We start from the raw sequence: 6619 nt of genomic DNA, 5'->3' as shown, positions 1-6619 counted from the left end.
GTGGGAGGGGCAGAGACACAAACTACTGCAGGAAACCTCCCCATTGTGGGAGGGGCAGAGACACAAACTACTGCAGGGAAATCTCCTCATTGTGGGAGGGGCAGAGACACAAACTACTGCAGGAAATCTCCCCATTGTGGGAGGGGCAAAGACACAAACTACTGCAGGAAATCTCCCCATTGTGGGAGGGGCATAGACACAAACTACTGCAGGAAATCTCCTCATTGTGGGAGGGGCAGAGACACAAACTACTGCAGGAAATCTCCCCATTGTGGGAGGGGCAGAGACACAAACTACTGCAGGGAAATCTCCTCATTGTGGGAGGGGCAGAGACACAAACTACTGCAGGAAATCTCCTCATTGTGGGAGGGGCAGAGACACAAACTACTGCGGGAAATCTCATCATTGTGGGAGGGGCAGAGACACAAACTACTGCAGGAAATCTCCCCATTGTGGGAGGGGCAGAGACACAAACTACTGCAGGAAATCTCCCCATTGTGGGAGGGGCAGAGACACAAACTACTGCAGGAAATCTCATCATTGTAGGAGGGGCAGAGACACAAACTACTGCAGGAAATCTCCTCATTGTGGGAGGGGCAGAGACACAAACTACTGCGGGAAATCTCCTCATTGTGGGAGGGGCAGAGACACAAACTACTGCAGGAAATCTCCCCATTGTGGGAGGGGCAGAGACACAAACTACTGCAGGAAATCTCACCATTGTGGGAGGGGCAGAGACACAAACTACTGCAGGAAATCTCCCCATTGTGGGAGGGGCAGAGACACAAACTACTGCAGGAAATCTCCTCATTGTGGGAGGGGCAGAGACACAAACTACTGCAGGAAATCTCCCCATTGTGGGAGGGGCAGAGACACAAACTACTGCAGGAAATCTCCCCATTGTGGGAGGGGCAGAGACACAAACTACTGCAGGAAATCTCCCCATTGTGGGAGGGGCAGAGACACAAACTACTGCAGGAAATCTCCCCATTGTGGGAGGGGCAGAGACACAAACTACTGCAGGAAATCTCCCCATTGTGGGAGGGGCAGAGACACAAACTACTGCAGGAAATCCCCCCATTGTGGGAGGGGCAGAGACACAAACTACTGCAGGAAATCTCTTCATTGTGGGAGGGGCAGAGACACAAACTACTGCAGGAAATCTCACCATTGTGGGAGGGGCAGAGACACAAACTACTGCAGGAAATCTCCCCATTGTGGGAGGGGCAGAGACACAAACTACTGCAGGAAATCTCACCATTGTGGGAGGGGCAGAGACACAAACTACTGCAGGAAATCTCTCCACTGTGGGAGGGGCAGAGACACAAACTACTGCAGGAAATCTCCCCATTGTAGGAGGGGCAGAGACACAAACTACTGCAGGAAATCTCCTCATTGTGGGAGGGGCAGAGACACAAACTACTGCAGGAAATCTCCCCATTGTGGGAGGGGCAGAGACACAAACTACTGCAGGGAAATCTCCCCATTGTGGGAGGGGCAGAGACACAAACTACTGCAGGAGATCTCCCCATTGTGGGAGGGGCATAGACACAAACTACTGCAGGAAATCTCCCCATTGTGGGAGGGGCAGAGACACAAACTACTGCAGGAAATCTCCCCATTGTGGGAGGGGCAGAGACACAAACTACTGCAGGAAATCTCCCCATTGTGGGAGGGGCAGAGACACAAACTACTGCAGGAAATCTCACCATTGTGGGAGGGGCAGAGACACAAACTACTGCAGGAAATCTCCTCATTGTGGGAGGGGCAGAGACACAAACTACTGCAGGAAATCTCCCCATTGTGGGAGGGGCAGAGACACAAACTACTGCAGGAAATCTCCCCATTGTGGGAGGGGCAGAGACACAAACTACTGCGGGAAATCTCCTCATTGTGGGAGGGGCAGAGACACAAACTACTGCAGGAAATCTCCCCATTGTGGGAGGGGCAGAGACACAAACTACTGCAGGAAATCTCCTCATTGTGGGAGGGGCAGAGACACAAACTACTGCAGGAAATCTCTCCATTGTGGGAGGGGCAGAGACACAAACTACTGCAGGAAATCTCCCCATTGTGGGAGGGGCAGAGACACAAACTACTGCAGGAAATCTCCCCATTGTGGGAGGGGCAGAGACACAAACTACTGCAGGAAATCTTACCATTGTGGGAGGGGCAGAGACACAAACTACTGCAGGAAATCTCCCCATTGTGGGAGGGGCAGAGACACAAACTACTGCAGGAAATCCCCCCATTGTGGGAGGGGCAGAGACACAAACTACTGCGGGAAATCTCCTCATTGTGGGAGGGGCAGAGACACAAACTACTGCAGGAGATCTCCCCATTGTGGGAGGGGCAGAGACACAAACTACTGCAGGAAATCTCCCCATTGTGGGAGGGGCAGAGACACAAACTACTGCAGGAAATCTCCCCATTGTGGGAGGGGCAGAGACACAAACTACTGCAGGAAATCTCCCCATTGTGGGAGGGGCAGAGACACAAACTACTGCAGGGAAATCTCCCCATTGTGGGAGGGGCAGAGACACAAACTACTGCAGGAAATCTCCCCATTGTGGGAGGGGCAGAGACACAAACTACTGTAGGAAATCTCCCCATTGTGGGAGGGGCAGAGACACAAACTACTGCAGGAAATCTCTCCATTGTGGGAGGGGCAGAGACACAAACTACTGCAGGAAATCTCCTCATTGTGGGAGGGGCAGAGACACAAACTACTGCAGGAAATCTCCCCATTGTGGGAGGGGCAGAGACACAAACTACTGCAGGAAATCTCCCCATTGTGGGAGGGGCAGAGACACAAACTACTGCAGGAAATATCCTCATTGTGGGAGGGGCAGAGACACAAACTACTGCAGGAAATCTCTGCATTGTGGGAGGGGCAGAGACACAAACTACTGCAGGAAATCTCCCCATTGTGGGAGGGGCAGAGACACAAACTACTGCAGGAAATCTCATCATTGTGGGAGGGGCAGAGACACAAACTACTGCAGGAAATCTCCCCATTGTGGGAGGGGCAGAGACACAAACTACTGCAGGAAATCCCCCCATTGTGGGAGGGGCAGAGACACAAACTACTGCAGGAAATCTCCTCATTGTGGGAGGGGCAGAGACACAAACTACTGCAGGAAATCTCCTCATTGTGGGAGGGGCAGAGACACAAACTACTGCAGGAAATCTCCCCATTGTGGGAGGGGCAGAGACACAAACTACTGCAGGAAATCTCACCATTGTGGGAGGGGCAGAGACACAAACTACTGCAGGAAACCTCCCCATTGTGGGAGGGGCAGAGACACAAACTACTGCAGGAAATCTCACCATTGTGGGAGGGGCAGAGACACAAACTACTGCGGGAAATCTCCCCATTGTGGGAGGGGCAGAGACACAAACTACTGCAGGAAATCTCCCCATTGTGGGAGGGGCAGAGACACAAACTACTGCAGGAAATCTCCTCATTGTGGGAGGGGCAGAGACACAAACTACTGCAGGAAATCTCCTCATTGTGGGAGGGGCAGAGACACAAACTACTGCAGGAAATCTCCTCATTGTGGGAGGGGCAGAGACACAAACTACTGCAGGAAATCTCCCCATTGTGGGAGGGGCAGAGACACAAACTACTGCGGGAAATCTCCTCATTGTGGGAGGGGCAGAGACACAAACTACTGCAGGAAATCTCCCCATTGTGGGAGGGGCAGAGACACAAACTACTGCAGGAAATCCCCCCATTGTGGGAGGGGCAGAGACACAAACTACTGCAGGAAATCTCCTCATTGTGGGAGGGGCAGAGACACAAACTACTGCAGGGGAATCTCCCCATTGTAGGAGGGGCAGAGACACAAACTACTGCAGGAGATCTCCCCATTGTGGGAGGGGCATAGACACAAACTACTGCAGGAAATCTCCTCATTGTGGGAGGGGCAGAGACACAAACTACTGCAGGAAATCTCCCCATTGTGGGAGGGGCAGAGACACAAACTACTGCAGGAGATCTCACCATTGTGGGAGGGGCAGAGACACAAACTACTGCAGGAAATCTCCCCATTGTGGGAGGGGCAGAGACACAAACTACTGCGGGAAATCTCCTCATTGTGGGAGGGGCAGAGACACAAACTACTGCAGGAAATCTCCCCATTGTGGGAGGGGCAGAGACACAAACTACTGCAGGAAATCTCCCCATTGTGGGAGGGGCAGAGACACAAACTACTGCAGGAAATCCCCCATTGTGGGAGGGGCAGAGACACAAACTACTGCAGGAAATCTCCTCATTGTGGGAGGGGCAGAGACACAAACTACTGCAGGGGAATCTCCCCATTGTAGGAGGGGCAGAGACACAAACTACTGCAGGAGATCTCCCCATTGTGGGAGGGGCAGAGACACAAACTACTGCAGGAAATCTCCTCATTGTGGGAGGGGCAGAGACACAAACTACTGCAGGAAATCTCCCCATTGTGGGAGGGGCAGAGACACAAACTACTGCAGGGAAATCTCCCCATTGTGGGAGGGGCAGAGACACAAACTACTGCAGGAGATCTCCCCATTGTGGGAGGGGCATAGACACAAACTACTGCAGGAAATCTCCTCATTGTGGGAGGGGCAGAGACACAAACTACTGCAGGAAATCTCACCATTGTGGGAGGGGCAGAGACACAAACTACTGCAGGAAATCTCCTCATTGTGGGAGGGGCAGAGACACAAACTACTGCAGGAAATCTCCCCATTGTGGGAGGGGCAAAGACACAAACTACTGCAGGAAATCTCTCCATTGTGGGAGGGGCAGAGACACAAACTACTGCAGGAAATCTCCCCATTGTGGGAGGGGCAGAGACACAAACTACTGCAGGAAATCTCCTCATTGTGGGAGGGGCAGAGACACAAACTACTGCAGGAAATCTCATCATTGTGGGAGGGGCAGAGACACAAACTACTGCAGGAAATCTCCCCATTGTGGGAGGGGCAGAGACACAAACTACTGCAGGAAATCCCCCCATTGTGGGAGGGGCAGAGACACAAACTACTGCAGGAGATCTCCCCATTGTGGGAGGGGCAGAGACACAAACTACTGCAGGGAAATCTCCCCATTGTGGGAGGGGCAGAGACACAAACTACTGCAGGGAAATCTCCCCATTGTGGGAGGGGCAGAGACACAAACTACTGCAGGAAATCTCCTCATTGTGGGAGGGGCAGAGACACAAACTACTGCAGGAAATCTCCTCATTGTGGGAGGGGCAGAGACACAAACTACTGCAGGGAAATCTCCCCATTGTGGGAGGGGCAGAGACACAAACTACTGCAGGAAATCTCATCATTGTAGGAGGGGCAGAGACACAAACTACTGCAGGAAATCTCCCCATTGTAGGAGGGGCAGAGACACAAACTACTGCAGGAAATCCCCCCATTGTGGGAGGGGCAGAGACACAAACTACTGCAGGAAATCTCCCCATTGTGGGAGGGGCAGAGACACAAACTACTGCAGGAAATCTCACCATTGTGGGAGGGGCAGAGACACAAACTACTGCAGGAAATCTCTTCATTGTGGGAGGGGCAGAGACACAAACTACTGCAGGAAATCTCCCCATTGTGGGAGGGGCAGAGACACAAACTACTGCAGGAAATCTCACCATTGTGGGAGGGGCAGAGACACAAACTACTGCAGGAAATCTCCCCATTGTGGGAGGGGCAGAGACACAAACTACTGCAGGAAATCTCCCCATTGTGGGAGGGGCAGAGACACAAACTACTGCAGGAGATCTCCCCATTGTGGGAGGGGCAGAGACACAAACTACTGCAGGAGATCTCCCCATTGTGGGAGGGGCAGAGACACAAACTACTGCAGGAAATCTCCCCATTGTGGGAGGGGCAGAGACACAAACTACTGCAGGGAAATCTCCCCATTGTGGGAGGGGCAGAGACACAAACTACTGCAGGAAATCTCCCCATTGTGGGAGGGGCAGAGACACAAACTACTGCAGGAAATCTCCTCATTGTGGGAGGGGCAGAGACACAAACTACTGCAGGAAATCTCCCCATTGTGGGAGGGGCAGAGACACAAACTACTGCAGGGAAATCTCCCCATTGTGGGAGGGGCAGAGACACAAACTACTGCAGGAAATCTCCCCATTGTGGGAGGGGCAGAGACACAAACTACTGCAGGAAATCTCACCATTGTGGGAGGGGCAGAGACACAAACTACTGCAGGAAATCTCTTCATTGTGGGAGGGGCAGAGACACAAACTACTGCAGGAAATCTCCCCATTGTGGGAGGGGCAGAGACACAAACTACTGCAGGAAATCTCCTCATTGTGGGAGGGGCAGAGACACAAACTACTGCAGGAAATCTCCCCATTGTGGGAGGGGCAGAGACACAAACTACTGCAGGAAATCTCCCCATTGTGGGAGGGGCAGAGACACAAACTACTGCAGGAAATCTCATCATTGTGGGAGGGGCAGAGACACAAACTACTGCAGGAAATCTCCCCATTGTGGGAGGGGCAGAGACACAAACTACTGCAGGGAAATCTCCCCATTGTGGGAGGGGCAGAGACACAAACTACTGCAGGAAGTTTCTGCTCTCAGGAATATATAGAACTCCCACTATTGTATTCTCTGG

This window comes from Rana temporaria, chromosome 13 (assembly GCF_905171775.1).
Source record: "Rana temporaria chromosome 13, aRanTem1.1, whole genome shotgun sequence".
In the NCBI taxonomy this organism is placed as follows: Eukaryota; Metazoa; Chordata; class Amphibia; order Anura; family Ranidae; genus Rana; species Rana temporaria.
Note: the sequence above shows the minus strand (reverse complement) of the source record.